Genomic DNA, 12,088 nt, shown 5'->3' with positions numbered 1-12,088 from the left:
AGTTTATCTCATCAGCCATGATGAATGATCTCCACTACATCCCTTCTAATGCCCCCAATTTTTACCTTCCTATCTAACGCCTCATTCTTCCATCCTTTTCCCTTTTTGTGCCCTTGCCTCCCAATTCAGCCCCCATGCTGCCTGGGCCGCCCCCATGCTGCCTGGGCCTCCCCCAGTACTCCCTCCCAGTCCTCCTTGCCCTGCAGCTCCCCCCACCCCCCTTCCCAGCTCCATCTCCCTTCTCAGCAACTCTCCCTCCTTACCTCTCTTTGACCTCCTTTATTCTCCTTCACAGCCTGGCCCTTGACTTCTCGGCCTCTTCTTTCCCTTCTTTACCTGCAATGTCCTGCCCCTACTGGGGTCTCCTTCGCACCCTTCTCTCGGGTCCCATCCCTTCAGACGCCAAACCCCAGCATTCCTCAACGGCTCGGCCTGGTCGGCTTTAGCCCGATTTTGTTCCCGTGCCCCTGGGCTGGGAAACAAGTGTGCGGTGCAAAGTGGGGGCAAGAATCCCCCTCGGCGGTGGCCCCTGCCTCGCCCCCCTCCGCCCCTCCCGAGTCCCGGTTGCGGCGCTTCCTGGGCGGATGGTTGGGACTCGCTGCAGCAGCTGCGGTTCTGCTGTGTCATGCAAGAAGGAGGCGGCGGCGGCGCCGGCCGGAGCTGGAGGGGGAGGAGGGGAGGAACCTGATCTCTCCGGTAGCGAAGGGCTGGAGGCAAACACCGAGCTCCCCCAGAGCCGCCCGGGAGCAGGGAGGGCACCGCTACCCCGAGGGGCCCTCCCCGCGGGGCAGATGGTAAGTGGGGCGGCGCAGGTGGTCGCCTTGGGAAGGGAGCGCGCAGGGGGGGTTAGGTGGGGAGGCGGGGAGAACTAGGAGTCACCCGGCCAAACTGAAGGAGCCCAGTGTCTAGTCGAAAGGGACCCAGGCCATCATAGGGATGACCAGCCAAACGCAGCAATAATTACCATTCTAATAACGCCCCGCAGCTGACCCAGGCTACAAAGAAGAGTTGTGCATCCCGAACCCAGGACAGAGCTAGAGCAATGATTCAGGGTTTGAGAACCATCGTCCCATCAGGCTTGGCGCTTTAGGGTACAGTTGAGTAGCAAAAGTCAGCATACACCATATTCCTATAGCCCGGCTGCGCTTTATGGGTTGTCTTGTTTAAAACTAAGGAAGGGGATGGAAACCTGCCCAACCTCACTTTAGCCACGGAAATAACGCTCTTGGCCAGTGGCCTCGGACAAACAGCCTCTGGTGCAATTAAACAATCAATAGGAAAAATAGCTTCATTCCCCCTCACCACCCTCCTTCCTCAATCTCCTTCAACCAGGATAATTTATTCTGCATAAAGGGGAAAGATACCTGTGTGTTACATTCCTTCCCACCCTACTCCCCCACCCCCCAGCCTCTGCCCCACACAAACTGCCCACGCCACTATTCGCCCCACTTTCAGACTGTGATGGACGTTGCAGGAGGGGACTGCCTTAAACTCTCAACCATTTCCCCTCCATTGCCCTTTACCCACGGGGGATTCAGAAACAGAGAACCGAGAGCAGTGAATGTGGGGACTGGTTGGACACAGACGAACATGACTTCTTTGACCTGAGAACAATTCTCAGGACAACTTTTTTTTTTTTAATTCCTTCCCATTTTGCTCCTGGAAATTTCAAAGCACTTTCTGAAATATCGTTTCTTTCTTCTTCTTCTTTTTTTAATGTCAGTCATACATTTAGAAGTAAGGGGTTGGCGGGATTAACTGAAAGGCTAATGACGGTCTCAAAAGCACATGCTGTTGCTAGGGAACTCAAGCTCATCCTGCTCCCTAACCACTAGCATGTTCAGTGGAAATCAAACTTCTCAGGGTGTTATTAAAATGAGTGGCACTTGGTTAAAGGCGTTCTTCCTTGCTTTGTAGCATCCTGGATTGTTATCGATTGCCTCACACCCACATATCTTGTTTTCCTAATTTGATTTCTGTATTTGCGTCACTGCCAGGGACACGCAGACTAGACCAGTCAGGTTCACTTCCTGTTTCTCAGAACTGTTTTATATTTGGTCTCCGTGCGCTAGCTGGTAAAACATTGTCAAACTGATCCTCTTGGAAAGAAATCTGTGCTTTCCGTGAAAACAAATTATCCCAATTAAATTCTGATTCCCATGGAAAACGTCATCATTTGAGGAATAAATTAGATTGCCAGTTGCCATTTGAGAAAGCCATTCTTGAAATGTAAAGCCTAGAAAATCCATCCTCTTTATTTCTTTTACCCAGAATCCTCATTCCTCAGCGTTAGAACGAAAACAAACTCAAGCAGAGAGTAGATTTAAGTATGATATTTCTAAAATGAAGCTCAAAAAATACACATTGAAGCTGGGGAAATCATTTAGACTAAATAAGGCATGGCATTGAATGGAATCCAGGCCCCGGGAGCAGAAGTAAGCTTGGGTTAGCATTGGGGTGCTCAGAGAACAGAGCGTCATTACAGGGCTACCCTACAAATAGGAACGTATTGCTCTGTGTACTAATTGTCTCTTTACCAATTTCACCTGGACAAGACAGCCTTGCTGTCATTTTTAAGGTCCTTCCTTTTTATGACAAGAATACCACAAAGAGGGGCACCTGGGTGGCTCAGTCGTTAAGCGTCTGCCTTCAGCTCAGGGTGTGATCCCAGGGTCCTGGGATCGAGCCCCACATCAGGCTCCCTGCTCCACTGGGAACCTGCTTCTTCCTCTCCCACTCCCCCTGCTTGTGTTCCTTCTCTCTCTGGCTGTCTCTCTCTGTCAAATAAACAAATAATCCTTTTAAAAAAAAAAAAGAACACTACAAAGACAATATCATAAAAATAAGCTCTATATAAACTGTTAGGTGGGTTCTGATGTAGATAATTTGTTTAGATAGAAAATAAAAGGGTGCATGGAGGAAAGATCAGTCGACTAAAAGACAGGAAATTTGCTCCTACTTGTCCTCTAGACTGGATGACCTTGGGCAAGCATTATAGGTCTCCTCGCCAGTTTCCTCAGAGAAGCTTAATGAAAGTGCTGGAGTGAAGATCTCTGAGGTTCCTTCCACTATAAAGTTCTGTGATTACATTGAAGTCACTACATAAAAATGTCAATTTTAGCTGGATTTGCAATGTTAAATTTTAACACTGAAACTTGAACGCTTATCCATAGAGACCTTGGAGGAAATGATAATGGGAAGTGATTTGCTGTTGATACATTATTTTTTAGTGCCAGTTGCCAGACAATCAAAATAAAATCAACTTTCTTCCCAATGTACTTACTCTCTGCTTCCTTGGTGGTGTTGTAAAAGCAACAGGATAAGAGGTAGAAAGGATATAAAAGTATATGGAAAGATCTTTCGGTCATTTTAGATTTAGTTAACCCAAGTACTTTGATGAACAAAACCGGGGAGTGATGAGGAAGAGCTCTACAAGAAAAAGATAGTCAACAGAATCCTCAGGGAGCTAATAATCTATTTGTCTATATTTTAATTAGTGATAGGCAAAAATACATCTAGCACAGATTTCCAAATTTTACAGGTTGAAGATGTTAAGAAGTAGCATGAGGAAATGTGAGATTTGTGCCACAGAGAAAAGAGCTAACTGTGAAACCCAACTCTGCCACTTCATTTATTTGTTACTGAGTGCCTGCTATGTGCCAGGCACTCTGCTGGGCACTGGGAATACAAAAATGAATAGGACAGGCTGCTCTAAAGGACTTTATAGGATAGCAAGGGGACAGATGAGTACATGGTTGATCACACAACAGTGAGATGATATGAACAGGGAGCTTATTAGAGGGGTACCTAACCCTGACTGAGTTTAGTTAGGGTCCCTTACTAGAGAAGATGAGTTTGGAAATGAGTCTGGAAGGATAAGTAGAAGTAATCCAGACAAGTGGGCAAGTTAAAGAGAAATGTATTCTAGGCAAAGAAAGTAGTATGTGTAAAGTCCTGGTAAAAGTTGTGCCCAGAGAGTTGAAGGTGATAGACAGTGCCCAGCAAGTGGTAGATTCTCAGTAAATGCATTGTTTGAATATGTGGCAGAAGTTCTAAAGGACATACCAGAAAGATCAACAAGTTCTTGTATTGGGAAAGGTCTTGCATGCCTTCCTAAGAGGTTTCAACGTATCCTAAGGCCAATGGAGAGTCACTGATAAATTTTAAGGAGCATAGTGAAGTGATCAAATATCCATTTTAGAAAGAAGTTCACTCTAGTTTGGAGAATTTATTAGTGTGATTAACACTGTGAGCAGAGAGACTAGTTAGGAGGTTGTGTTAGTATTACAGGAAAAAAATGATGGACATATGAATATAGACAGCAAGAATAAAAATGGAGAAAAGGGAAAGATTCAGGAAATATTAAAGACAGACTCAACTGAATTTTATTATTGATCACATCTGCAAGATTAAGGAATAAGAGACTTATGGAATGGGAGGATCGTGGAACCATTTGCTAAAATGGGGACTTCAAGAAGAATAGTAGGTTGAGGAGGGAAGGTAAGTAGTTTGATTTTAAAAGTGTTGAGTTTGAAATGTCCATGAAGATATCAAAGTGAAGCTGTCTACACGTAATTGAACAGGACAGTCTAGAACTCAAGACAGAGATCTACGCTGAGGACATCAGAATAGGTGATAGCTCATGGAAGTAGATGGAATCCCCAAGAGAAAAGATATAGAGTAAAAGGAGAAGAGGACCCGCTCTGGAACGTATGTAAATGCCAGCATTTAAAAGGTGAGGCAAAGAAAAAGAGGACACAACACTACAGGGGAAGAATATTCATAGAGGTGAGGAGGACCAGAGACAAGTAGTTTTAGAGGAGCCAAGGGAGGAAATGTCAACAGTATTAAATGCTAGAGAAAGGTCAAGAAAAATGAGGACTTGGATTTGGCAAGAAGGAGTTTATTGGGATAATGGGCATAGGAGCAGATTGGCAAGAAGGAGTTTATTGGGATAATGGGCATAGGAGCAGATTACATTGGATTAACGAGTGGATGGGAGTAGAGGAAGTAGATAGAAGTAGTTGTTTTGGGTAAGAAGGATGACAGGGCAAGCAGGGAAGGAAAATAAAGGTAGTGGGAAGAGTAAAATCATGGTCTGTGCGGTGAAGTCTGCATAAGGAAATAAGGCAATAATACAGTAATCTGCAATTCTTCATTCTTGCAGCCTTCTCCTTCAGACAAATGTCATCACCGCACACCAGTTCCTCAGGCCAAAAAGCATATAGATACTCGTGGTTCTTCTCTTTTCCTCAGTTCTCATGTCCAGTCCGTGAAGAATTCGGGTCAACTCTACCTCCACAACATTTCCAAAATCTGTCTCTTTCGATCTCCACTGCCACCACCTAATACAAATACCATCTTCTGGTCTCCGGTAATAGCGTTTTAATTGGCTTCCCTGCTGCTACTCTTTTCCCTATTCTTCACAACTACAGTGACATAAATCACATCATATCGCTTCTCTTCTTAGAATCCTTCCATGTCTTCTGATTGTGCTTGGAATAGAGTCTAGACTCCTTTGCTGGCCTGTGAAGCCTTACGGGCTATCCCAGACCACCCCTTCGATCTCATCTCCCATCTCTGTCCTCTGATTTCAATCACAATGGCCTTTTTTCTACTCCTCAAGCACAACGGGTTTGCTATTATTTTAAAGTTCTCAGCTCACATATTTCCTTTTCCTGGAACACTCTTATGGTCATTCCAATCTGTTTAAATGTCACCTCCTCAAAGAGGCCCTTCCTGACCACCATGATGAAAGTGTCCTTCTCTGTCTACCTTTCCAACCATCCTATGTATTTTTTTCATAGAAGCAAAACTTCATTACTACTTGGGGTTTATTTTGCTTATGGGTGATAACCCCTTTGAAATGTAAAGCCCATGAGGATTTCTGGCATATCATAGACACTTAAAAATATTCGTTGGATGTTTACAGAAGGAAAAAGAGAGGATTAATAATTATTAGAAATTAAAGGCATCGAGGATAAGAGCCTCATGTAGCTGAGGGATGATCCACCAGTGATGATGGATTACTATGCTTTTAAGATTCCGGAAGTGGACGACTTACTAGCTGTGTGACCCTGGACATTCACATTCTCTGAGTTTCACACATGCCTCAAAGGACTATTAGTAAAATCAAATGAAATAATACAGGTATATGTGCGAGACAGTCTTGTCAAGCTACTTTTGGGAAGTCAGGACTTCTGCAAATCAATTCATAACCTCTACATGTGAGCTCTTCATGTGGACTCCCCTAATGGAGTTAACATTCGGTGCTTACTTATTATTAGAAAAAATATTGGCTGGGGGCATCTGCGTGACTCAGTTGGTTAAAGTGTCTGATTCTGTTTTTTTCTTTTAAATAATAATTTTTTATTATGTTAGTCACCATACAGTACATCCTCAGTTTTTGATGTAGCGTTCCATGAAAGTGTCTGATTCTTGATCTCTGTTCAGGTCATGATCTCGGGGTTGTGAGATCGAGCCCCGCGTTAGGCTCTGTGCTGGGTGTGGATCCTGCTTAAGATGCTCTCTCTCCTTCTCTCTCTCTGTCCACCCCTCTCACTCACTTAAAAAAAAAAATTGGCTGAAGTGTGGCTTTGAAAAAATACTAGGATACTTGAAAGAATGTGGAAATTAGATTATTTAAGAAGAAATGAAAACACTCCTATAAATCAAAAGAAAAATATCAAAAATCTTGGAAAATTGAGTAAAGGGATAACAAATAGAGTACCGTCAAAGAATCTTTAAAATCTGTAAACAATACTCTCCCTTTCCCTTAACAAGAGGTATGCAAATTACAACTGCAATGAGGTGTTATTTTTTTTACCAGGTTGACACAAATCAAAAAGTTTAGTTGTATACTTGGCCAGGTTGGGAAGCAGGCACTTGTTTACATTGTCAGTAGGAGTAAAAGTTGGTACAACCTCTATGGAGAGCAACCTGGCAGTACTTACCTAATTTTTAAATGTACAAAGCCTTTGACCTAACAATTCCACTTTTCTGTATTTGTCCAGTAGATTTACTCACACACATCTTGAAGGATAACTATTGTAGGCTCTTCAGTGAAGCATTAATTAAAGTAGTTAAAGACTAAAAACAGCTAAAATGTCCATCGATTGAGAAGTGGTTAAATAAATCACGGTACATTATATGAGTGAGTGGTAGGCAGCTGTTAAAAATTGTGAGGTAGTTCTAGGTAGACTGATGTGGAAAGACCTTCACGATATATTATTAAATAAAACAAAATCAAATTGAAAAACAACATCTATTTTGTTAGCATTGTGGGGTTTTTATTTTAAGACTTTACTTTTTTTTTTTTTTTTTTGCCGGAAAGATATTATCCGTGAGAAGATAAAAGAGAGCAGGTCAAGAGCAGATGTGGAGAGGCCAGTTGGGAATATATTATTTCAGATTCATGTGAGAGATGATGGTTTCCCAGACTACATTGGTAGCATGCACAGGAAGAAAAATGACCACAGTCAAGACTTATTTTAAAGAACTTGATGATTGAATGGAAATGGTGGGTTGTGGAGAGGGAGGTAGTGTCATGATTGACTGGAGAGTCTTTGCAAGATCTGAAGCATGAGCGTAGGTGTCAGTTTCCGAGATGGAGAATCCTGGGATGGTAACAGGATTGTAGGGAAGATCAAAGTTCTGTGAGAGTAGAGATGTCTACTACAGACTTCTGATATGGGTCTAAAGCTCAGAAGAGCTGCTGGGACTGGATTTATAATTTGGGAGAAGATTGCCTAAGGACAGTAAATAGAATTTTTTTTAAAAAAGAAAGCAGACCCAGGACTATATTCTGATGATTTAGAGATTGGATAGAAAGAAAGAGCTGGAAATAGAGATTGAGAATCAGAAACCAAAAAAATAAAACCAGGAGACTATGGGACCAAAGAAACTGAGAGAAGAATATGTCAGGGAAGATCAAGTCATATTAAATGCTGCCAAAAGGTCCAGGAAGTTCACTTTAACTTGTTTCTCTCATAAATCCTTGTCCTGTGCCTCACTCATAATAAATGATCAATAAACTTTTGTTAAATTGGAAAGAAAGACAAAAAGAGAGAGAGAGAAAGAGGCAGAGATACAGAAAGGTAATAGAATATATCTTTGGGTCTCAAAAAATAAATGCATAAGCATATTCCCTTGAACTTTACTGCAAACCGAGCTTGATCTCAGGAAACATAAGGAAGTTCTCCCTTGGTTCTGCTCTTGACCCATCACATTGATTGAGTTCTCACAGTGCCATGCTGTTGTGATGTTAAGCGCCTCCCAAACACATTTTGATAAGTAATATTCACCTGTGTCTGGTCATTCTGAGTCATTTTTGTCTTTATTTAGGTCCTGGGTGATGACAAAAAGAGCAATTTGCTTTTCCTCGTCTATCTCACTCCATCATACCACCTTGCATCAGTTGATGGAGTCTGGAGAATCCATTTCGGGGCCACTGCAGTTCTGTAATACACTGTAACCACTCACAAGGATGCTCAGCCCCAGTTTCCCATCAAAGGGAAAGATGACTTTTAGCAGGAAGAGCTGTATCACCTCTTAGAGAAACCACCAGCTTCTCAGTCTGCGTTTGCTTCCGTAGAAAGGTGCTACTGCTCTCAGGAGAGAATGTAGAGAATATCGAAGGAGAAAAGGTTTTGACTTTGTCTTGAGAACGTGGAAACCTTCCACCTAGCAAAAGAGGACCTTTCGGTCCAGTGTCCTTGAATTTAAGAAACTAAAGTAACAGATGGAGTTTAAACAACATTTAAAACATTATGACATCCTGTATTATTTAGTTAGACCGGGAGTTGGCAAAAACTTTTTCTGTAAAGGGCCAGGTGGGAAATAAATTTTAAGCTTTGTGGGCCATACAGTTTCTGCCCTAACTACTCAACCCTGCCGTTGTAGTGTGAAAGCCACCATAGATAATATGTAAATGAATGAGCATGGCTGGGTTTCAATTAAACTTTATTTATGGATCCTGAGGTTTGAATTTCATATAATTTGCACATGTTACAAAATATCATTTTTTTAAAAAATCTTACTCAGCTACTTAAAAATGTGGAAACCATTCTTAGCTCACAGGACATACAAAAACAAGGGGTGCGCTGGATTTGGCTTATGGACAGTAGCTTGGCAACCTCTGATTTAGACAAATACAAAGATCATGTCATGAGAAAGATTTTCAGATTCGGACTTCTGAAGAAAGTAATGTTTTATGTACACCCCTTTATTTTAACTACTCAAATGTATTTGAACATACAAACACATTTACCTACATCTGACTTATTTGGGAATAACATACGTCTTCTTAGTTCAGTATTGATTTAAGACTTTGCCCTTTCTCTTCCTTGTAATGAACGAATGTGCATGAATGTAATATTTTTATAAAGCAAACTGAAGAAGTCTTACTACTTGACTATAAATACCCAAACCAAGAGAGGACATAGTAATTCTAATCACATTTTTAAACTCTATTAATTCATTCATTAAGTACTTATTAGTGATCTGTTTCTTACATAGTGCAGTATTGAGTCTTACAGAATTTGAGATAAAAGTAGAAGATAGAAGATAGGTGGATAAGTAGGTAGATACTTAGGTAGATGAAAAATCTAGTGGCTGATAGGTGTCAGTAAGGATTGTTTGGATGTATCACAGTATAAATGAACTCAATGTAGTCACTTTAGCAACACATCGGTCGTTAGACAAAACTTAAGTTTAAATCCAAGTTCTTTTGTGTCCCAGATGTGTGACCTTGGGCTGATTACATAAACCATATAAGCCTCAGTTTCCTCTTTTTAAAATGGGAACAAGAATACCTGCCTCTCAAGGATGTTGTAGGAATTAAATAGAGAGTGCAAGGTAAATCAGCTAATGTGGTATCTGGTACATGGTAAATGATCAGTAAATGGTAGCTATAGTTGTATTACACCAATATGAAGCTATATAATTTGTTCAAAAGAAGCACACTATCAAAGGCAAAGCAGAGGAGCCTTGTGAGTTGAGAACTTATGAACACAAATAGAAACCCACAGACCGAGGGTTAACGCCTGGTAGAGAAGATTTGGGTGAAAATAAAAGCAGAAGTGACATTGTCACTGGAGCATACAGTAAAGCAGCTGGTCAGTTGTCTTTGCCTTTCCTGGTGACCCGCTGCTGGCTTGTCTAAGGAGCTCCACCTATACAGGTCGAGCGCCCTGAACTCCCGATACTTACACACCCTTCTGACTGGGGACAAAGTGTCCCATCAGTATCAGCCCCAGCATCTCGCTTCCTTCCAGTCTGGCCCGCCGTGAGCCTTAGACACCTGTAGATCCCTCCTGTTCTGCCTTCTGCTCCTGTGTTTGTCCAATTCTAGGCTTCCAGCTTGACCCCCACACCTTCAGTTTCTGGTCATTTGGTGTTGCATCCCAGTCTTCCTGTAGATTTGGGACCCCTTCCTGAACCCTGGTCCTCTTTACCATGACTCTGACATTTGTTTAGCATATCCCTGACCAGTCCTCTTCCCTCGAGGGCTGTATTCTGCCGCCCACACCCCGCTTGCAATCTCCTTAAACTATGGTACACATTGGCCTTACCCTTCATGCTGGACTGCCTAGTATTAATAGCTTCTTGAACTTTACCTTGGTAGGAGACACCAGCCTTGAAGAGCCTCGCTGCCCTAATCCAAGCCAGCTTCTGTACTCACAGACCATGCCCGGGGGAGTTCTCCTCACTCCAGTCTTGGCTTATGCTCTCTCTCCACTGGCCGTGTGTTGTCAGGCCTTGTGATCCTGTTATGGCAACATTAATAATGCTTTCCCAATACAAATGACACAATTATTGGCACAGGGGCATGATGCAGGGGTAATGAAGAACTTCAACATCCACTGGCAAGCTCATTCTGCTGAAAAGAGCATCAAATACATTGGCACGACTTAAATCTAAACTAATTGCTTATTGAAGAGGTACTATCCTATGCTTAATTCTCACCAGCTAAGAAGAATGTGTTGCTGAAGTGGAAGTGGCATACGACTTAACGTTAGTGACCAAAGCATCCTTGAACTTGTAATAGCCAGAGAAGGCAATTCTGCACTTGCTAACCTGACACAAAGAAGACTTGAGCAAGTTCACAGAAAAGATGGACACAGCTCTCTCTGGCCAGGAACTAGGAAAGAACTCGAAAGAGGACAATAGTGACTTAAAATTTAAATATTTATAAAACCGGGGCACCTGGGTGGCTCAGTCAGTTGAGCATCTGACTCTTATTTACGGCTCAGGTCATGGTCTCAGGGTTGTGAGATCGAGCCCTGTGTCGGGCTCTGCACTCAGCTTGGGGTCTGCTCGGGATTCTCTCTCTCCCTCTGCCCCTCCACCCTGCTCCCACATGCGTGCTCTCTCTCTCTCTCAATAAATAATAAATAAATAAAATCTTTAAATTTTTATAAAACCCGTGATTTCAATGAAGAAAAGGGAGCATCTAAAAAAGATCAATGTGGGTGCTCAAGAAGTGTTTTGATAAGCTCATACGTTTGAAAGACATGTGCAGAAGGCAGGAGTGGGGCCTTGTTCCAAGGAAGGGCTCAGGCCTGTGAAAATACTGCAAGAGGAATGTCCAGAAACAACTGGGGTCTGCAAAAAGTACTGAAGACAACTAATGGATTTTTGCTTGCTTTTTGCTTATGTTTATAGAAAGAACAATAGTGAATACAAGGTAGTGCTATTGAATGGGGCAGACCATCTAATACCCACAGCTAAAAAACACAGTCCTTCGCTACAGTATTTCCCAGATCACGAGGTACAAACTTTTTCCCCTCACTTTTTTTTTTTTTTTAAGATTTTATTTATTTACTCGACAGAGATAGAGACAGCCAGCGAGAGAGGGAACACAAGCAGGGGGAGTGGGAGAGGAAGAAGCAGGCTCCTAGCGGAGGAGCCTGATGTGGGGCTCGATCCCATAACGCCGGGATCACGCCCTGAGCCGAAGGCAGACGCTTAACCGCTGTGCCACCCAGGCGCCCCTCCCCTCACATTTTTAATATTTCCAGAATGAGGATGTATCCTCAATATATATGTTTAATGTGGTAGGGTTTGAGGGGAGGGCTCTAAAAACAGT

The 12,088-nt window shown here is 42.5% G+C and overlaps 1 protein-coding gene and 1 long non-coding RNA gene across 22 annotated transcripts in view; one reads left to right on the top strand and one right to left on the bottom strand.

Moving 5' to 3' along the window:
* LOC123788947 (uncharacterized) overlaps nucleotides 1-608 on the bottom strand; it is a 208,557-nt gene extending 207,949 nt beyond the window's left edge. For 18 of the 21 annotated variants that reach the window (XR_015723859.1, XR_015723852.1, XR_015723845.1 and 15 more), the window contains exon 1: nucleotides 264-507. This is a non-coding gene — a long non-coding RNA (uncharacterized LOC123788947). Of the gene's footprint in view, nucleotides 1-263 lie in introns of all 21 variants that reach the window. The other 3 variants (XR_006778619.2, XR_015723856.1, XR_015723849.1) reach the window with 2 other exon arrangements.
* A 47-nt stretch (nucleotides 609-655) lies between these two features.
* Nucleotides 656-12,088, top strand: part of MKLN1 (muskelin 1) — a 331,746-nt gene continuing 320,313 nt past the window's right edge. Inside the window, exon 1 of the mRNA XM_087860825.1 lies at nucleotides 656-794. The gene's annotated coding sequence lies outside the window, so the exon portion shown is untranslated. The remainder of the gene's footprint in view (nucleotides 795-12,088) is intronic.

Source organism: Ursus americanus, chromosome 3 (genome assembly GCF_024610735.1).
Source record: "Ursus americanus isolate L20-20 chromosome 3, mUrsAme1.1.p, whole genome shotgun sequence".
NCBI lineage: Eukaryota > Metazoa > Chordata > Mammalia > Carnivora > Ursidae > Ursus > Ursus americanus.
The sequence above is the reverse complement of the archived record's forward strand: the minus strand, read 5'-3'. Positions and strand labels throughout refer to the sequence as shown.